General features: G+C 44.8%; 1 protein-coding gene across 2 annotated transcripts in view; it reads right to left on the bottom strand.

Moving 5' to 3' along the window:
* Window positions 1-21822, bottom strand: part of LOC139227523 (protein unc-13 homolog C-like) — an 801204-nt gene that overhangs the window by 387190 nt on the left and 392192 nt on the right. The window lies entirely within an intron of this gene.

Here is a 21822-nt window from a genome sequence, read left to right as displayed (position 1 = left end):
TTATCAGCTATATGTCAGTAATTTAATATTTAAGCATGTATGGATATAAATATATGCTTTGAAGATCATATTTAAGATGATGGAAATGTACTGAAATAATCTTTATCCAAAACACAGCTGATTTTATTACCAGTCTATCGAGGAATCAACTCCAAGTGTAACTCTCCCCAGCTCAACCCAACCCAATGGCAACAGTTTGCACCCACATATTACACACTTACTAAATATAATACATTTAATAGGAAGTGGTAGGCAAAAGACATAACAGAGCAGAACCTTTCAGATTCTTTTGAAAACCTTACATTGGATGCCACATCAGCACAGTCATGTATTATGTCAGGTGCTCTGGCGTGTTGCTTCATGGTGTTTTTTGAAAACATGTTCATTGGCCAGCAAAAGAGTTTTAGATTTGCTTTTCAGCTTCGTACCATATTTTGGATACCCATTCACGTTCGAATGCATGGTTCCATTTTAGAAGCAAGGTTTGTGGGGGGGGGATTTTTCCACTGTCCATCTTTGGCTTGCTTGCCGAAGGAGTTCCGAGTATGGCGCTTGCTTTGGGAGCCTCGTGTCTGGCATTTGATGTGGCCTGCCCAGCGGAGCTGATCAAGTGTGGTCAGTGCTTCAATGCTGGGGATGTTGGCCTGGTCGAGGACGTTAACGTTGGTGCATCTGTCCTCCCAGGGGATTTGTAGGATCTTGCGGAGGCATCATTGGTGATATTTCTCCAGTGACTTGAGCCATACAGGAGGGCGGGTATTACTACAGCCCTGTAGACCATGAGCTTGGTGGTGGATTTGAGCGCCTGGTCTTCAAACACTCTTTTCCTCAGGTGGCCAAAGGCTGGGCTGGCACACTGGAGGCAGTGTTGAATCTCGTCGTCAATGTCTGCTCTTATTGATAAGAGGCTCCCGAGGTATGGGAAATAACGAGGCACAACGGACATGATTTTTACAGCGAGTCAGCTGCAGGAAAAATGCAGGGGACAGCACCAGCCCTTATACATGACCTTCTTCGATCTTACAAAGGCTTTTGACACTGTCAACCGTGAGGGTCTATGGAGCGTCCTCCTCCTTTTCGGATGCCCTCAAAAGTTCATCACCATCCTCGCCTGCTCCACGACGACATGCAGGCCATGATCCTTACCAACAGATCCATTACAGACACTCTCATGTATCTCACACTACTGTACATAACTGTATCTTACCATGCTATACATGACTGTAACTAGAGATGACCTGTAACCACAAGCTTACCTTACCACCAGGGGTGCACTTGCAGGAGACACTGGATACCTGTCCCAGACAGGTATATAGGGACAGGTCTCAGGCAAGTGTGGCATTCGAGAGCTGTGTAATAAAGGTGCAGGTCCTGAGTGACCTTGACTTCAGCATGTGCCTCGTGTGGGTCTGTACTGCAGGGACAGGACTTTACAGTGGCGATGAGTTACGGGATTACAGAATCCACAGAATGGCGACCAACGGCTCAGATGAAAAATACAATGCTGGAGATAATTGGGAGGACTTTATAGAAAGGCTCCAGCAAAGCTTTGTAACCAAAGACTGGTTAGGCGACGATAAGGCAGACAAGAGAAGAGCCCATCTCTTAAGCAGCTGTGGCTCGAAAACATATGCCTTAATGAAGGACCTGCTGGCACCCGAGAAACCAGCAAGCAAGTCGTTTGAAGAATTGAGCACACTGGTAAGAGACCACCTGAAGCCAGCGAGCAGCCTACACATGGCCAGACACAGGTTCTACAACTACAGATGCTGTGGAGGCCAGAGTTTACCCGACTTTGTGGCGGAACTTCGGAGGTTGGCGAGTTTATGTGAGTTCTCCGATGATCTAAGGAGAGAAGTACTGAGAAACTTTTTTATTGAAGGAATAGGCCACGCAGGCATATTCCGAAAGCTCATAGAGACCAAGAACTTGACCCTAGAGGCAGCAGCACTGGTTGCACAGACATTCTTGGCAGGAGAAGAAGAAACGAGGTTGATCTACACTGCGGGTACGACAACGAATGAAACATTGGAACAAGGGGTTCACAGCGTGAAACAAGCCGCTACCCCCACACACAGACAAAGGCAGGAGAGCAGGCCTTCAACAGCAGGCAGTGGCACCAGAAGCCATCAAGGGCCACATGAACGGCCATTCACACCTCATCAACCCACAATGTGAGCAATCAACTACAGACTGAGAGAAGCTCAAGAGAGATCAGCCAGACGCAGCTCATCCTTTGGAAACAATGGAAGCGGTCTGTGCTGGAGATGTGGGGGAAGGCACTCATCAAGGGTTTGCAGAAACTGTGACTATACAGAGCATCTGGCCCACATGTGCAGAAAAATGGCAGCTCGGCTGGTATACGAATCGGAAGGGTCGGAAAGCGGACCAGAAGACCGTGAGGACAGTACCCAGGACACCGAGGAACAGTGGGTCAACACGATCAATGGCCACTGCTCTTACAACAAATGCCTCCAATAATGATGAGGGTCCTACTCAACGGGATACCCGTCAACATGGAGCTGGATACGGGAGCGAGTCAATCTCTCATGAGCGCTCAACAATTTGAACAGCTGTGGCAGCACAAAAGAGACAGACCAAAACTCACAAGGATCGACACCAAACTAAGGACCTTTACCAAAGAAATCGTCCCAGTCCTTGGCAGCGCCATGCTCTCAGTCACACACAAAGGGACAGTGAACCGACTTCCCCTGTGGATTGTCCCCGGAGATCTCCCAGCACTGCTGGGGAGAAGCTGGCTGGCAAAACTAAACTGGAAATGGGATGATGTTCACGCCATGTCGTCCGAGGAATGGACCTCCTGCTTAACAGTTCTAAGTCGATTTGAACATCTCTTTCAGCCAGGTGTGGGCACCTTCAAAGGGGCCAAAGTCAAAATCTACATCACACAGGATGCTAGACCGGTCCATCACAAAGAGAGAGCTGTGCCCTATGTGATGAGGGAAAAGATTGAACACGAACTGGACCGGCTTCTGTGGGAAGGCATTATCTCACCCGTGGAATTTAGCGACTGAGCAAGTCCCATCGTCCCCGTCATGAAGCCTGATGGATACATACGAATCTGTGGGGACTATAAATCTACCATAAACAGAGTCGCCCTACAGGACCAATACCCACTGCCCAGAGCGGAGGACTTATTTGCCACATTGGCTGGATGAAAACTTTTCTCGAAACTAGATCTCACATCTGCGTATATGACGCAAGAATTGACCGACGAATCCAAGCTACTCACCACCATCAACACACATCGAGGCCTTTTCATGTACAATCGATGCCCATTCGGCATCAGGTCGGCAGCTGCTATATTTCAGCGCAACATGGAGAGTCTGCTCAAGTCCATCCCGGGGACAGTTGTATTTCAAAACGACCTACTTATCACGGGCAGGGACACCGACTCCCATCTTCGCAATTTGGAGGAAGTACTAAAGCGGTTGGATCGGGTAGGCCTAAGAGTTAAGAAATCAAAGTGCCTGTTTCTCGCGCCCGAGGTTGAATTTTTGGGCAGAAGGATTGCCACTGATGGAATCCGCCCAAGAGTCCAAAACTGAAGCAATTCACCTGGCACCCAGGTCCCGTAATGTCTCAGAACTGCGCGCTTTTCTCGGCTACTCAATTACTTTGGGAACTTTATGCAGAACTTAAGCACGCTGCTGGAGCCTCTCCACGTGCTACTCAGAAAGGGGTGCGATTGGTTTTGGGGGGACACCCAGGAACGCGCCTTCAATAAGGCACGCAACCTTCTGTGTTCCAACAGTGTTTTGGCTTTCTTTGATCCAGGTAAAAAGCTAGTTCTCACATGCGATGCGTCAGCGTATGGGGACGGGTGCATTTTACAACATGTCAATAGTGTGGGTAAATTACAACCCATAGCTTATGCCACCAGGTCACTTTCGTGGGCGGAGCGCGGGTACGGAATGGTGGAGAAGGAGGCGCTCGCGTGCGTGTTCGGTGTCAAAAAGATGCACCAATACCTTTTCGGGGCCAAGTTCGCGTTAGAAACCGACCACTAGCCCCTCACGTCCCTACTATCCGAGAGCAAAGCAATAAACGCCAACGCCTCGGCACGAATTCAACGGTGGGCACTCATGCTGGCGTCCTACGACTATACCATAAGGCACAGACAACTGTGCCGACGCGCTCAGCAGGCTACCCCTGGCGACCACGGAAAGGTCTGATGAACAGGACTGTGAGATAGTCATGGCAATCAATGCCTTTGAGTCCACAGGTTCGCCCATGACGGCTCGCCAAATCAGAGCCTGGATGACCAGCGACCCGACGTTATCCCTAGTAAAAAGATGTCTCTTAACTGGTGACTGGGCAGAGGCTCGCGATGCCTGCCCCAAGGAGATCAAACCTTTCCATAGGCGCATGCATGAGCTGTCACTACAAGCAGACTGCCTGATGTGGGGCAGCCGAGTAGTTATGCCTATCTGTGAGGCAGATAGGCATTTTTCTCAGAGCTCCACCGCGAGCACCCGGGGATCGTTCTCATGAAGGCCATAGCCAGATCCCACGTCTGGTGGCCTGGTATTGACGCAGACTTGGAGCTCTGCGTCCGACGGTGCACCATTTGTGTCCAACTCAGTAATGCCCCCAGGGAGGCTCCACTGAGCCCCTGGCCCTGGCCCACCAAACCGTGGTCGCAGGTGCACGTAGACTATGCGGGCCCATTCATGGGCAAAATGTTCCTCGTAGTTGTAGATGCATTTTCAAAGTGGATCGAATGCACCATTTTAAACTCGAGCACCACCTCCACCACTGTGGAGAGCCTTGGAACCATGTTCACAACGCACGGCATTCCTGACACATTGGTCAGTGATAATGGTCCGTGCTTCACCAGCGCAGAATTCCAAGATTTTATGACATAAATCACATCAAGACGGCACCGTTCAAGCCGGCCTTCAACGGCCAGGCGGAGCGAGCAGTACAGATCATTAAACAAGGCATGCTCAAAATCCAAGGTCCCACGCTGCAGGGCCGCCTGTCGCGACTGCTGCTGGCATACAGACCTCGTCCGCATTCATTGACGGGAGTTCCCCTCGCGCAACTATTGATGAAACGGACCTTAAAGACAAGGCTCTCATTAATCCTCCCAGACATGCATGAAATCGTTGAGGCAAAGCGCCGTAAGCTAACTGAGTACCATGACCGAAACTTGAGGGGGAGGTGGAATGAGATAGGGGACCAAGTGTTTGTGCTAAACTATGGCAGGGGTCCCAAATGGCTTGCAGGGACAGTAACAGGCAAGGAAGGAAACAGGTTACTGGTGGTACAAATGGACAATGGCCAAACCTGCCGGAGGCATGTAGACCAAGTAAAAAGTAGATTTACCAACAACACTGCGGAACCAGAGGCAGACTACAATGTGGAACTCACACCACACCTGGTGGACAGACAGAGGGAACATCCTGAGGAAAGGGCAATCCCAACAGACAGCCCAGGCGAGACACCAACAATCATACTCAACAAAACAGACAGCCCAGGCGAGATATACCAGCAGTCACACCAAAAGAAAAACTGGCACCAAGGCAAACAACTGAACCACAACTAAGACGCTCCATGCGAGAGCGTAGACCACCTGAGAGACTGAAGCTATAAAGACAATAAGACCTTGGGGGAGGGTAATGTCATGTGTCTCACACTACTGTACATAACTGTATCTTACCATGCTATACATGACTGTAACCACAAGCTTACCTTACCTCCAGGGGTGCACTTGCAGGAGACACTGGATATCTGTCCCAGACAGGTATATAAGGACAGGTCTCAGGCAAGTGTGGCATTCGAGAGCTGTGTAATAAAGGTGCAGCTCCTGAGTGACCTTGACTTCAGCATGTGCCTCGTGTGAGTCTGTATTGCAGGGACAGGACTTTACAGACCCAATCCACATCCGGACCGGGGTCAAACAAGGCTGTGTCATTGCCCCAACCCTCTTCTCCATCTTCCTCGCTACCATGCTCCACCTCACAGTCAACAAGCTCCCCGCTGGAGTGGAACTAAACTACAGAACCAATGGGAACTGTTATGTATGCAACACTGTGTAACCAGCATTCCACCGCCACCAGAGGACGTATCTGTTGGAGTCCCAAGGGATCCCAGCATCCCTTGGGAGCACTGTATATAAGCAGGCCTTCCATGCTGTACCAACACTCTGGAGTTAGAATAAAGAGACTAAGGTCACATTTACTCACGTCTACAGTACTCAATCACGTTACTTTATTCAGGACATAACATGAACCTGTTCAACCTTTAGCTTAACATTGAAGCTTAAAATCATCACCTCATTACAATGAAAATATTTAATCACTTTAAAACTTCCAGTTTAAATCCCAGCAGTGATTGGTTAGAAATACACGTGGTACTTTAAAGCTATTTGGTCATTTGTAATTAACATTTTTGCAATTACTGTTCTATTTTGCACATATGTACTTCTTATTGCTATGAATACATTTCAACCATTACAGTCTATTCCTCTTAATTGAAATGATCTTTTAATTTAATTATTCAGTTCTAAATTCCCACTGTGTTATTTATATTTCTTAATTCAAATTATTAGATAATTCATTTTTTAGTTAGAAAAAGGATTGCAGCATAATTTTTTATGATTAATTATTTTTTGATGTGTCCCAGAGATTATTTTTTGTCAAAATACTATACATCGCACTCACTAAATAACCTCAAACTATTGCGGATTTATTTCATAATATTGACACCACAGCAGTCAGGATAATTTCAGTTGTGTTTCAATGTAATCCAAAGACAGCATTGAATATCACCTCCAATTTCACAACAATTAATCACATTTTTCACAAGCATAATGGACACACTTCATTAACTTTTTAAGCTTATTTATTACTACATTGGGCCAGTTTTATCTAATGCACAAATAGGAAACATGACATGCAGCATATTTTCATAGTGCTAAAACAATGTGTAGATTTATTAAATACTGATCGTCTAATCCAGGAATAGATACTGCTCCACCTCTATTTCACCCATCTTAAAAAAGAGAACTTTAAATCTTTGATCAAATGGTCATACAAAAATGCGCATGTATTTTAAACATGGCAGAAGTACTGTAAGAGGAGGAAATTACTTCCTAGTACTTAGAAACAAGAATTGATAATACCCGAGAAGATATATCTACAGGACGCCCATAACTAAACGAACTACTTCAACATAATAGAGTAACTCGCCTCAACTGGTACAGATATGCTTTTTGAATAAGGTTTGTATTGAAACATGGGTGTTGAAAAATGTTATGAACATTTGTTGCAGCATTAGTAAAACAAGCCAAAATGAATCAGTTAAACTACAAAACAGTTAAAAGCCTGCAACACAGGATAGTTATTGTTTATATTTTATTTCATTATAAATTCTCCGAAGCACATATGGAATGACTCACTAATACAACTGAATAGCTTTAGCTACAACTTCTCTAGATTGGTTATGAACCTTCGGCGATCTGTGCACACCACCTAGATCTTTTTCTCTTTCAACCTCTTTCAGTATTGTTCCCTGCAAATGTTACATGTATTCTGTGTTGGCCCTACCTACAAGAATGACATTACATTTATCCACATTAAATGCCACTTGCCATTGTGTGGCCCACTCCCTGGCACATTTAAATCTTATTTGCATTTGATTGCACTCCTCTATTGTCTTAACCCTTGCACAAATTTCAATGTCATCTGCAAACCTACTGACCATACTCCCAACACCACTGTCCAGGTCGTGAATAGTAGCAGGCCGAGGATCGATCCCTGGGGGACACAACTCGTAATGTGCCTCCCTTAACTGCAACTTTTTGGCTGAGGGATTGGAGCCAATTCCTAATCATTTGCTTCTTTGGACTCACACATAAAGAATGACCACTTGGGCGAGGTAACAGAAAGCTGTCAGCAGCCGGGAAACTGTACCCCAAGTTTCGGTGTTTGCAGGAAATGGGGAAGTGATGGGGGAAAAAGGAGAAAATGAGTATAAAGGCAAAATGAAAAAAGTTGGCCTGGTCATATCCATGATGTTTCCTGTTATTTTTTATGTTCTAAGTTGAAAAATCAAACCAATGATCACTAGTGTAATATATGTACCTGTAATGTATGCTTACAGATTTTTAGAGCTATTGCAGTGAGTGGCTTAGCCAATCACGTAATGTTCACAAGACTGAATAAATCCCCAGTCAGTTGGGTCTAGGTCATCCATGATGAGGTATGCATCTAATGTGCAATGCGATTCTTAAACCTTTGTTAATAAACCAACTAGTTCTTAATCGCAATGTGTTGCTATGAATTCTTAAGCAAGAGACCCATGAAGCAAATACATTACAATTAGCTTGAAAACTTGTTTTTGTGAATGTTGCTCCTACCTCCAAAAGTGAATCATGGAACCATGGACACATATAGTTCTTCCCATCTTGACTGTATTGGTTTTTGCTGGAATTTAATTATATATTTAGATCACAATATGGCACGGCTGCCATTGTTTCAAATTCTCTGTGCTTGCACTATGAGCAGATTCAAAAAACGGCTCAATTTTCCACAGTGATTTGCCCCATTTTTTGAGCAGGCTACTTTTTTTGGCCCGTTAAAAAGACAGATTCCCCAATCAATTTGCACCAGCATAACTCAGCTGATTATGAATTTTTTTAGGTACGTTTTTTTTTCAGCCAAAGGGGACATACATAACCTTCCACCCGCAGGAATTCTGGCCATTTAGGCAAGTTTGGCCAGCTGAGAGTTACTCTAGTTCTGCTTAGGCCAGCGTATATATAGGAATATATATTCAGGGAGAACAAAGTCTAATAAGGGCCCATGGAAGCACATTTCCTGTCCCTCATCGAGATCTTCCCACTGACAAACCACAACTACATTATGAAAAAAACTGTTTTAAGTTGTGACTGCTGTGGTTTCTCATTAAATGAAATCTATTAAAGGTGCAGCATTATCTCTATTAGCATATTATATTTTTCCAAAGTTGGCTAGCTTAGTATTAAATGCACAGCAACAAATATCCAGGAGCTGCAGCAACTAGAATACATTTTGACAACTTAAGAACATTATACAATATAATGCACCCAAGGGACAATATCTTTGCTTCTCTAGTCCAATCGTGTCATCTAAAACAAATGTCACAGATAGTCATTTTTAAAAATTCAATGTTATGTTCATTTAACATTGAACACTGTGATTGCCTCATCATCATCAGCATAGGCAGGCCCTCGAAATCGAGGAAGACTTGCTTCCACTCTAAAAGTGAGTTCTCAGGTGACTGTACAGTCCAATACGGGAATTACAGTCTCTGTCACAGGTGGGACAGACAGTTGTTGGAGGAAAGGGTGGGTGGGGAGTCTTGTTTGCTGCACGCTCCTTCCGCTGCCTGCGTTTGTTTTCTACATGCTCTCGGTGACGAGACTCGAGGTGCTCAGCGCCTTCCCGGATGCTCTTCCTCCACTTAGGGCGGTCTTTGGCCAGGGACTCCCAGGTGTCGGTGGGGATGTTGCACTTTATCAGGGAGGCTTTGAGGGTGTCCTTGAAATGTTTCCTCTGCCCACCTGGGGCTCGCATGCCATGTAGGAGTTCCGAGTAGAGCGCTTGCTTTGGGAGTCTCGTGTCCGGCATGCGAACAATGTGGCCCGGCCAATGGAGCTGGTTGAGTGTGGCCAGTGCTTCAATGCTGGGGATGTTGGCCTGATCGAGAACACTGACGTTGGTACGTCTGTCCTTCCAGGGGATTTGCAGGATCTTGCGGAGGCATCGCTAACCTGTGATTGCCTACAGATAATAAGAGTCTGTTTGACAGTAATGGGAATGTTTACTGTATAAATCTGGCACATAACATACATGTCGTATCTTGGCCACTAGTATTATTGTGCCACTAGTAAAATAATCAATTTCAATCCCTTCAGTAAATCCCTTCAGTGGATAGGTACTTAATGTCAATATGACCTACGTCCCAAGCAATCAAGGCCCTACCCCACTATTGGCCAAGGACAGAGGTGCTCATCTGGGACAGAGAGGCAGTCAGTGACCGTTGGAAGGAGCACTTCAAGGATCTCCTCAACTGAGACTCTGTCTTCGGCGTGAGTGTTCTCGACTCCATTCCACAGCATGTCACCCGCCACCATCTCAGCACAACCCCAGCCCGCCACGAGGTTGAAAAGGCCATCCGACAACTGAAGAACAAGTCATCAGGAACAGATTGGATCGCTGCCAAAGTACTAAAACATGGCGGAGAAGCATTCCTGGCGCGGATCCATGACCTCATCTCGATTATCTGGAAGGAGATCATTATGCCAGGAGATGTCGGAAACGCTGTAATCGTGACCATCTTCAAGAAAGATGACAAGTCCAACTACGGTAACTTCCTGCCGTCGACCACCGGGAAAGTAATCGCAAAAATTCTCCTCAATTGCTTTCTCCCTGTGGCTGAAGAGCTCCTCCCAGAGTCGCAATGTGGATTCCGCCCACTAAGGGGCATAATGGATATGATCTTCACCGGGTGGCAGATACAAAAGAAATGCAGGGAACAGCACCAACCCTTGTACATGGCCTTCTTCGACCTCACAAAAGCATTCGACACTGTCAACTGTGACAAATTATGGAGCATCCTCGTCAGATTCGGCTGCCCTCAAAGGTTTGTCACCATTCTCCGCCTGCTTCACGATGACATGCGAGCTGTGATCCTGACCAATGGATCCATCACAGACCCATTCCATGTTCGGACCGGGGTCAAGCAAGGCTGTGTCATTGCATCAACATTCTTCTCGATCATCCTTGCGACAATGCTCCATCTCACCCTCAGCAAGCTCCCGCTGGAGTGGAGCTAAATTACAGAACAAACAGGAATCTGTTTAACCTCCGCCGCCTCCAGGCCAGATCCAAGGTCGTCCCATCCTCCATCATCAAATTATAGGAAGCAGACGATGCTTGCGTGTGCGCACACTCAGAGGCCGAACTCCAAGCCATCGTCAACACCTTCGCCGAGGCGCACGAGAGCATGGGCCTTACACTAAACATCCGTAAGACAAAGGTCCTCCACCAACCTGCCCCCGTCACCCAGCACTGCCCCCCCCCCCCCCCCGATTATCAAAATCCACGACGAGGCCTTGGACAACGTGGACTATTTTCCATACCTCGGGGACCTACTGTCAACAAGGGCAGCCATCGATGACGAGGTCCAACACCGCCTTCAGTGTGCCAGTGCAGCCTTCGGTCGCCCGAGGAAGAGAATGTTTGAAGACCAGGGCCGCAAACCTGGCACCAAGCTTATGGCCTACAGAGCAGTGGAGATACTCGCCCTCCTATATGGCTCAGTGAAGAGATCGCAAAGTCTCTGTTTAAAGAATGGACTCAGTCGAGAATATTTCATGGACTTTATGGTTTTTTTTTCTCTGTTCCCTGTGATGGAGTCACCCTGTGCAGATACGTGAAAAGGCTGGCTTATTAAAACTCCAGAGACCACATGGCAGTTGGCTGTGACAAAGAACTGTCAGTCGTCCAGAATGTACGGGTTCGCCCTAGCAAAAGGAAAGGGGCTCAGATAACTGAGGCATGCATAAACTATTGGAAAACCACTCTAATATACAAAGGCACATCTCACCTCCATCTCACTCAGAAGAGAAGCAGAACAATGGACCCACTTGCACCACTCCCCAATTTTTTCTTCTCAAGCTGGGGTGTGATTTCATGGACACAAAAGGCCCTTTGGCACATCTCCTGGTGGGCCTCCGACTTGCGTGAACGTAGAAAGTGAGTCTCAACTGGCAACTTATTTGTGAGAAGCAAAACCCTTCAGCTGGCCCTGTTCTCATCTGACATGCATGCACTTTCCAACAGGGATTGGTGGATAGTGAACAGAGTTGGGAATTCTGGCTGATTTTTCTGCTCTCGAGCTCATGGATTCCAATGTCAATTATATTGCTGCCATAGCTAAGAATGGATATTTCAGCTTTGACGAGAGATAAAACCCAATTAGCTTTCTGGTGCATAAAGCTCAGTAGCACCCAATGTCATATTTATTCATCAAGAAAGCTCCTTCATTATATTTCTATGTGCTCGGAAGGAAATTGCTGTGTTTTAAAGTCTTTCATATGAAAAGAACACGTTGTGTAGACTTCAAAAAATTTATAAAATGTTTCAAAAGCAATCACATCGAAGCCTTGCCCATCATGCTTTATCCAGGGCTAATTATACAAATCTTACAAAGTAAAATAACACTATTTAGTGAGCAATTAAGTGCCTATACAGTACTGAGTCAAATACTAAAATATTAAATAATTATGCAGATGCGCATGTCTTGTAGAGCAAGTTTGTTTGTCTTGTATGGGATTTTACTTTGATATTTACTCTATTCTCTAAAATACACTTAAGAAAATTAAAATTTATCTCAGCTTCCCCATCTTTCATTCTCTCTCTACTTTAACTTTATATCATAATTTATTTTTCTCCTGACAATTTTCTCCCCTCATCGCCAAGATACCACAAGTACATTATTGACTCTTTATTGTGGTATTCTTTCTTTGGGCAAAGGTCACAACACTTGTATCTCACCCAAGTGGCCTTGACAGTGAGTGTTGGTGGGCTATTTTATCATCACAAGGGCTGGATAGCTCTTTATCGGCAGGCACGGACACGATGGGCCGAATGGCCTCCTTCCATGCTGTAAATTTCTCTGATTCTATGGTTCTAATCAAGCTGAGCTTGATCTTGTGCTAAACTGTGCTTCCAGACTAGAAATCTGAAGCAAGAACCCTGGTCGATTATCCCTCCTGAACCCAGGTGCAATGAGATCACTTTTAGATCCCCAACTACTGCCTATGCTGAGAGCAGCTAATTCCACAGAATCGGAGGATCAAACCTTGCATTTTCTGGTCTATACACTCCAGTTATTCGCTGGATAAATTTGCTGAACCACTGCAGGTTGCATTTACTTTATTTCTAACTATTATATTTTATCCTAATCATCATCATAGGCAGTCCCTCGGAATCGAGGAAGACTTGCTTCCACTCCCAAAGTGAGTTCTCTGGTGGCTGAACATTCCGATACGAGAGCCACAGACCCTGTCACAGGTGAGACAGACATTCGTCGAGGGAAGGGGTGGGTGGGTCTGGTTTGCCGCACGCTCCTTCCGCTGTCCGCGCCTGACCTTTTCACGCTCTTTGCGTTGAGACTCGAAGAGCTCAACGCCCTCTCGGATGCACTTTCGCCACCTCGGGCAGTCTTCTGCCAGGGTCTCCCAGGTGTCAGCGGTGATGTCGCACTTCACCAGGGAGGCTTTGAGGGTGTCCTTGTAACGTTTCCGCTGCCCACCTTTGGCTCGTTTACCATGAAGGAGCTCCGCATGAAGAATTTGCTTCGGGAATATCCTATCCTTATTTTTTAAGTTTACATACTGTCTTTCAGTGTTCCTAGGATGTTTAAATATCTTGTGATTTGCAAAACATTTCTCAGAAAGCCTGCAAAAAATTTGTTTAGTATCAGTGACAGAGAATAGATACTGAAAGCCTTAAAGAAGCCAATGCTTAGAGAGTAAAACTCAGCAGTTTGTAGATAATGGATGTACATGGTCCATTAGTATCATCCAGGAATAAATGGATTTGTTTGTTCCCTTTGTGATTCACTGAAAACTAAACAGGCTTCTAACTCCTCATATCCGATCGGCTGACATAAATAAATAATGCTTCTCAAAAGCACCAAAAAAATTACCTGGTCATTCATTCATTTGCTGTTTGTGTAACCTTACTGTGCACAAATTGGCTGCCACAACTTGCCTATATAACAGTGACTGCACTTTAAAAGTAATTCATTGTCTGTGACACACTCCTAAGCATGTGAAAAAGTGCTTTACAAAGGTTTATTTTTCTTTCTCTTTCTTTCTTTAAGTGTCTCATCATAATATCTCTCCCTTCTTATTCATGAACAGAATACAAGGACCAATATCAAGGATATACAAGGGCATGATTTAAAAAAAGGCAAGGACCTCTATGAGTTGATATTTTTCAGACTTGCTGATTCAGTATTTCAGGAGCTCTGAATACTTTGCTCCCTATGGGCCCAAGTTTGTCCAGGAGTTGCTCCTATTTTTTTGGAGCAACTAGATTTTTTTGGAGTATCTTAAAAATCACAATTCTGCCCATTTAATTTACTCCATTCTAAGTGAGTTAGTTAGGTTTTTTATTAGTTTTGTTTTTTTTCCCAAAAGGGAGAGTTACCAGCCACTTACGCCTGTTTTGGCCATTTAAGCAAGTTTAGACAGCAAAAAGTTATTCCAAACTAATTTAGGCCAGCCTATGTGGCCACTTGTGTCTGCACAGAAAAACCTTGTGGTAAGCTAAGGGATCAGCAGGTAGCCAGAGATGGGGGGGGGGGGGGGGTCGGGGAAAGGGAAGTGAAGGGAAGTGAGAGGACCTTGCAAAGCACTAAACACCTTCACAACAACAGTAAAGAAGCACAAATACATTTAAAGCACCAAGCACTAAACAAAGCACAAAATAAGCATTCAATAAGAAATAAAAAATACAAGGAAGCTGAGAGGACCTGCACCTCGCACCAAGACTTACAAAGCACTAAACAACGAGATTACAAATGGATTGGTAAACTAGCAAATACATTATAGCAAGTCCTGTAAATGAGAGTTTCAGCCGAACTATTTTACAGAATTCCTTTTGAAAGCAGATGAAGACTAAACTTGAATGTAAATCAAAGAAGAATTTAGGACCACATAATCAATCAATAAATAAACATATAAAAAAACAGAAGTCCTACCTTCAGCAAAGCTTTACTGCAAAAAAGCAGAATGCTTATTTTGTGCTTTGTTTAGTGCTTGGTGCTTTAAATGTATTTGTGCTTCTTTACTGTTGTAGCTGTTGTACAGAGTCTATACCGTCTCCTGCCCAGCTGCCGGCCAAATGGGCAGTCCGGCTGGTGGGTGGGAGGGGCCACCAGAGGAAGGAGACTGCAGCCTGGGACTCTTGGGTTTGGTCCCAAGTAGTGGGAAGGGAGTGTCAGCCCTGGGCGGTGATTAGAAAGGCTGGCGGGATGCCGTCGATTGGGAGACCTGGGTGGTGTGGGGGGGGGGGGGGGGGGGGGGTAAACTACCAGTTGGACGGGGAGGCAGGGAGGCCTGTGAGCGAGCGGGGTGGGGTGAGGCAGGGGCTCCACGTCCCTGGCCATGCCGGGTTTTTAGACCGATTTTGGCCTCCGACGCACCCACCCTTGCTGTCGGGTGGGTAGGCCTGTGGCTCCAGGCCACAGCTGGCGTCCGCTATCGGGAGGGGAACTGACATCGGGAAGGGTGGGGGGAGGCATGTCCGATCATGGGGGGGGGGGGGGCGGGGAGAGAGTCGGTGATTATGGGGGTCTGATCACCGGTGGTTTACAGGTAAGGTGGCCATAGAAGGCCCCACGCCAGTCTCTGCCCTATTCCATTCCAGCACCATAGTTGTCGCTGGCATCTTCCTACCCGATTATACAAGACAATCAACTAATCTTAACACCATGCCTCTGCCTGGGGGCCTTAACTATCCTATTTACTGCCGCATGTGCACTCACCCAAAACAACATTAAAAAAATCGTTGCCTTCTCAACATCAAGCCAACTGGGCCTAATAATAGTTACAATCGGACTAAGTCAGCCCCAACTTGCGTTTCTTTATATTTGCACCAACGCTTTCTTTAAGGCAATACTTTTTCTTTGCTCGTGCTCAATTATCCACAGCTTAAGTGAATAATAAGACATTCGAAAAATGGGTGTTTTTACATAAACTCCTGCTATTTACCTCATCCTCTTTAACCATCGGAAGCCTTGCCCTTATGGACATGCCTTTCCTGTCTGGATATTTCTCAAAAGACGCCATTATTGAGTGTATAAACACTTTCCACTTAAATGCCTGAGCCCTGATCTTAACCCTTATTGCAACCGTGTGGCTGGATAATGCAGCGGGCCGCCGACGAGGGAGCCCAATTGGCCAGCGCCGGGACCGAGCTCCGCCCCCCCACTGAACGTGGTATGCTACGCTCAGGCCGAAGACGTCCTGAGGAACGGGGAGAATTCCTCAGTAAGTTTTAGGCGCGGTTTTTCTTCTACAAAGTCACAGGGGTGCGCCGTTCTAAGCGGGAGGGGCAAACTTGGGCCCTATATTTGAGCCAGTCAGCTGCAAGTGTGGCAGACACTGCATTTGGAACACTTTGAAGCGGGGCGCACACATTTTCCCCATGCAATGTGGACACGTGCTCGAGTCAAGACGTTAAGTAATATAGATATGTTTTTGCACAGATTTAGATTTACAAAATTAGGAATGATCATATCCATCAAGCTTCCTGTGAAGGCACCAATTGATTAGAAGACCTTATATTTTCCTAGATAACCTTGCACCCTGAAATCAAGTCATAATCCCCAATTAAAGAAATCCAGTAGGGAAGGGAACACAGTAGCCTCCGAAACAGCAATAATACATCATCTGCAAGCATATCTTGCACGTTACTTTACCCACATGGCTTGGAAGCATGAGTTTATCTTCTTGACAATCACCAGGGTTTCAAAGCCACTGAAGCTTTACAGGTTGTTTCTCCTCCTACAAAAAAGCTATCCCCGTCATTAATCAGCTTAAATGCCAGAGAATTTTGAAGCACTTGATTGGATTTTGAATTCCTTTTGCATTTAATGAGACCAATTTAATGTGGGAATCACTCATGTCTCCAACTACATTTCAAATCTGATGTCTTCTTTCTTCACCCCTTAAGTCACGATCATTCCCGACACCAGACTATACGCCCCTTTGAATATCACATCAAAAACTCAAAAAATTAAGGGTACCACCACCCCACTAACTGCAACTGGATGGCTCTTATTGTGGGCAGCTAGTTTTCCCTCTCTGTCACAATTCCTCGACATGCCTTTAGGCTATTTTTGAACCGTTATACCTCACAATGAGCTAGTCTCTTTTCAAAACAAAAATATATCCCCTTTTTTGAGCAACTGTCATTTCAAACTCATTAAGCTCCACTAATCATCACTGGGAATCCATTCAGCCTTTTCCCCAAATTAAAACCTACCTCTGCTAGATTTCCCATTTTAAATTCTGTGTTAACCTTACTACACAGGAGCCTGCCTCACCTTCTCAGCATTAATTCCATTGTGTGAGAAAAGTAATTCACAGCTTTATCCAAAGCAAAGTGCCCATGTCTATATCAAAGTTGTCTGTAACAAATAATACAATCTGTGGAATACAGAAGGATATACGACTGGAGGAAGGTGTGTACTTGTTTGATCAGGCCCTTAATGGTGTCCATGAAGTCTGGTAACATCCAGGCGTGTATTTAATACATTCAGTTGTGCTGAGCATGGTTGGGGTATTCGGAGTCCATCATTAGGTATCTTGTAATTGACTCAGTCCTGGAAATAAAATGTGCTTATTTTTCTCCACAATAGCAGTTCCTTTATCCTAATTCAGGTGTAGAGTAGGAGCATTCAGAATGTTGGCTGTTAATCTTCTGGTTGTAACTACACCAGTCAGTTTCTCGAATGCTCAATTATATGTGTCACTTGCATTCATTTCAAATTTATGCATTCAGGAAATGCACTAATACAATGCATACAAATACGTGCATTCAGGATAATGCACTAATACAATGCATACAAATACGTGCTATACAAAACGTAATGCATAGCAATGTTGTCAATACTAATCAGAGTTCATGATGACTTCACAAACATCAGCATAGTGTGTACACTCATTGCCTGAAATATTTTGACAAATAGTAAACAAACCTTGAATTAAATTAACTTTAGTCGGCTGAAATAGATTAGGGCCTGAGTGCAATTTAGAAGACTGCCAGAGAGAGCTACATAGCAATTTGGAATTTGCAATTTGATTTAGGGCAACTGGATCCACCCTCCATAATTGATGTTTTCATTCGCTGGCAAAAAAGATATATCATCGTGTTCAATCTGCTCTAGCATACAAGAACTGGAACTAAATACATGCAGACTACAAATTTTCAAATGACAATAAATTAGCATAAAAATTAACAACAATTGGAATATTATCTCTTAAATGTCTACAGGACATTTGGGCCAATCTTAAATTCTCATGAAATTACAGGAGGTTTTATTTCTTTCTCGTACTTCCATAAATAGTGAGACTGCACCCGAGAATTGCCGGATAGCTATTGCAAATCTGATATTCAAAAAGGAGCATGACATGAATCAGAGAATTATAGACCCATTTTTCAAGCACTGGCTGAATAGAAAATTCCAAAACGTTGAATGTTTTATAGAACACTATGATTATTTAAAGAGCACAAAATCTAGTAGAATCATTTTAATGGTAAGATTGGAAAATCAGTTTGCTGGATTGAAAATTGTATTCATATGAAGTAGGTGGTGTTGCTAAACAGAAAAGTCTCTGGTGGGCAGAGGAAGCAATGACTAGTGAGGTCCAGAGAGTTATACAGGTTCGACCTCCAAAATCCGGAGTTCTGGAATCCAGAATGTTCCGGAATCCGGACACCGGGCCGATCCGTGGCGGGGTCGTCTGGAAACAGGAAAATGTTCCGATATCCGGACTCCCCCCGCCTCGGCGAACCGACTTCACACCGGTCCGACTTCGCCCGGGCCCCCCTCCCTCCCCTTTACCTCGGCTGCCCGACACCACCTACCTCGGGCCAGACAAGGAACTCCTCCACGGCGGCGGGGCTCCACCCGAACATTTCCTCGGCGGCAGGGCCCGCCTGATCAGGTCCTCGGCGGTGGGACCTCGTCTGATCAGGTCCTCGGTGGTGGGGCCCGCCTGATCAGGTCCTCGGCGGTGGGACCTCGCCTGATCAGGTCCTCGGCGGTGGGACCTCGCCTGATCAGGTCCTCGGTGGTGGGGCCCGCCTGATCAGGTCCTCGGTGGTGGGGCCCGCCTGATCAGGTCCTCGGTGGCGGGGCCCGCCTGATCAGGTCCTCGGCGGTGGGACCGCGCCCGAATATTTCCTCGGGTGGCCTGGCCCTGCTTGAACATTTCCTCGGCGGTGGGGCCCGCCTGATCAGGTCCTCGGCGGTGGGACCTCGCCCGAACACTTCCTCGGTGGCCTGGCCCCGCCCGATGACCTCATCGACGGGGCCGGCGACCCAAACAGCTCCTCGGCAAGCACCCCACCCCCATCCCCCCACTTTCTGACGTTCTGAAATCCGGAAACTCCCGAACCTGGGCTCGGGTGTTTCCGGATTCGTGACGTCAGAAAGACGTTCCGAAGTCCGGAAAAACACGAAAACCGGCTCGGCCTCGGTCCCAAGGTTGCCGGATTTGGGAGGTCAAACCTGTACTGGGTTCTTGATATTTGTACCACCCATTAACAATGTGAGTGAGGTGTTCCTTGTACAATAATCGATAATTTATTAAAAATTAGAATTTACTCAAAGTAAAACAGCATTAAATCAGAACTGAAGAGTTAGGGAACATCTGATTCAAAAGCAAAGAATTTGGCTAAAAAAAAACAGCCAATAAGAAAGAATTGAACTTGAATGACCAGTCAGGAGAATTTAATAAAAGAAAATTAAGAAATTAAAATAAGAGAGAAACAATTGAATTACACAAAATGTTTTTGAAAGCATTTTCATCTCCCAGTTTTCTTATTAACTGAAGATACTAATATTTAAATTAAGATTTTTAAACAAAATTAAAACATTAAAAATTATTTCACAATAACATTTTTGAATTTACCTATAAAATTGTCTTTTGTGTCTTCTTTAAAGTTTTTATTGAAGGCCACAGCCTCTCCCAAAACATGGAAATATTATATTAATATAATTAATTAACATCGATAATATTTTAGAAGCTTTATTTTCTTCCCTCATAACCTAGTCCATGTTTAGCACAGACTTCCAACAAAAGGAATGAATGTGATACAGATCTCTATTTTATGTTAAGTTTATTTTTTTTTTTTACTTTTCAGAAAATAACCAAGATGTGTAGAGTTGATGATAGACGAGGCTGTGCAGTTCTTGAAAGGCATGAACTCAAAGGACTTGATAGCTTTATTTCATTTCACACATCCTTTTGTTCCTATCCAAGGTATATAATCAATAAAATAAGATGCTGCATATAGTTTTCTCACCCAGTCGAACCTCTTCCTTAACCTACATGCAATAATTTCAATATTTTAAGCTTTATCAAAAATACATAAAATAAGCCGCAATCGTGTACCAATTAGAACATTGAAATATTCAACTATTGAAAATGAAGGTGGCTGAGTGCAGGAATGGGGTCAAACTATAGTTACATAACTTTACCAAGTAGTACAATCGATTAAATTACCATTGCTAAAAGAATTACACTCTACGTGCAAAAAAACAGCATATATTATAAAATATTAGTGCAGTGCATCATGCTTTAGGGCTTTGACCAGATTGCTGAAATTACTGCACAGTGCAATGATCTATTATTAGAATATCCCCTATTTGATTTGAAGCTTGCCTTGCAAATGATGTTACACAATGAGCTCAATGCCTTCAGCACCCAAGGATCATTTTTTTAATGCTCTCCTCACTTGCTTTCAGCTTTCACAAGCATCTGAACCAGAATGCTGCAGCCCAATTCTCCTCCTGCAATGAGTCCCACACATCCATCACCCCGTCCTTGCCAAGTTCCACTGGCTTCTGTGCGCGTCATTGAATTGTTTCATATTCCCTCTATAGCCTTACCAGACCTGAATTGAGTATTTTCTTACAGCCACGCACCACCCTTCCCCCACCTTAGGCCAGAATCTTGACCGCGCTCAGCGGACGGGATGGGTGGCAGGTCTCGTGTTAAATTACAAATGATAGACAGTGGGTCGGGATCCCGGTGTCAACCTGCCGCCACTCTGCTTTCCCAGGTGTCGGGTCTGTCAACGCTGAACAGACCCAACACGCAGAGGTGGGGGAGGCAATTTAGGTCATAATGATGTTGTTAAGAGCCTATTAAAAAGAATTTTGAGCTGAACTTACCATTTTACTGGGTTCCCTACAGAGCTTACACTGCTCGGGGATCACGTCAGGGAAGGCAAGGACATCGGGAGTTGTATGACTATGAATTAATTTCTTACTTGACAGCTGCAATTTTGCAAGAATAGTCCCCATCTCACAGCTGTTCACTTTCCTAGATCAAAAGCAGTTGTCTACTGCATTTGGAAGGTGCACTGAGCTTTATGCAGCTTGCAAGTAATTGGAGCAATCTCTCTATCCAGTGTCATCTCATATAAACAACCTCTCTCACCAGTGACAGATCGCTTCTGTTATCTCAAGTTCACCTGCCATCTATTACATTAGCATCGGTGTCCCTGTAACTATCTCACCTTGGTCCTCAGAATCCCACCACAATCATCCCCAACACCAGCAGCAGCAGGCACACCAGGCACCCAAACGTCTCTGGAATTCGGATTCAACTAAATCATTTTCAAACTCAATATAATAGTCTTTCATATTATGGTCACTCTTCCCTAAAGGCCCCTTTACTATAAGCTTATTAATAAGCTTTTCTCATTGCACAATACTAGATCTAAATTAGCCTGTTGGTTCCTCAACATACTGATCTAAAAAACTATCTAGTATATTCGTCCTCTACACTATTACTGCAAATTTGGTTTGCCCAGGTTATATGTAGATTAAAGCCCCCCCACGATGAATGTATTACCCTTATTACATGTTTTTTAAATTTCCTGATTTATACTCTGCACTACATTACAACTACTGTTTCGGGGCCTATAAACAACTCCCACCGATGTTTTCTGCTCCTTGTTGTTTCTTAGCTCCACCCAAACCAATTCTACTTCTTGATTT

This window comes from Pristiophorus japonicus, chromosome 17 (assembly GCF_044704955.1).
Source record: "Pristiophorus japonicus isolate sPriJap1 chromosome 17, sPriJap1.hap1, whole genome shotgun sequence".
Taxonomy (NCBI): Eukaryota; Metazoa; Chordata; class Chondrichthyes; family Pristiophoridae; genus Pristiophorus; species Pristiophorus japonicus.
The sequence above is the reverse complement of the archived record's forward strand: the minus strand, read 5'-3'. Positions and strand labels throughout refer to the sequence as shown.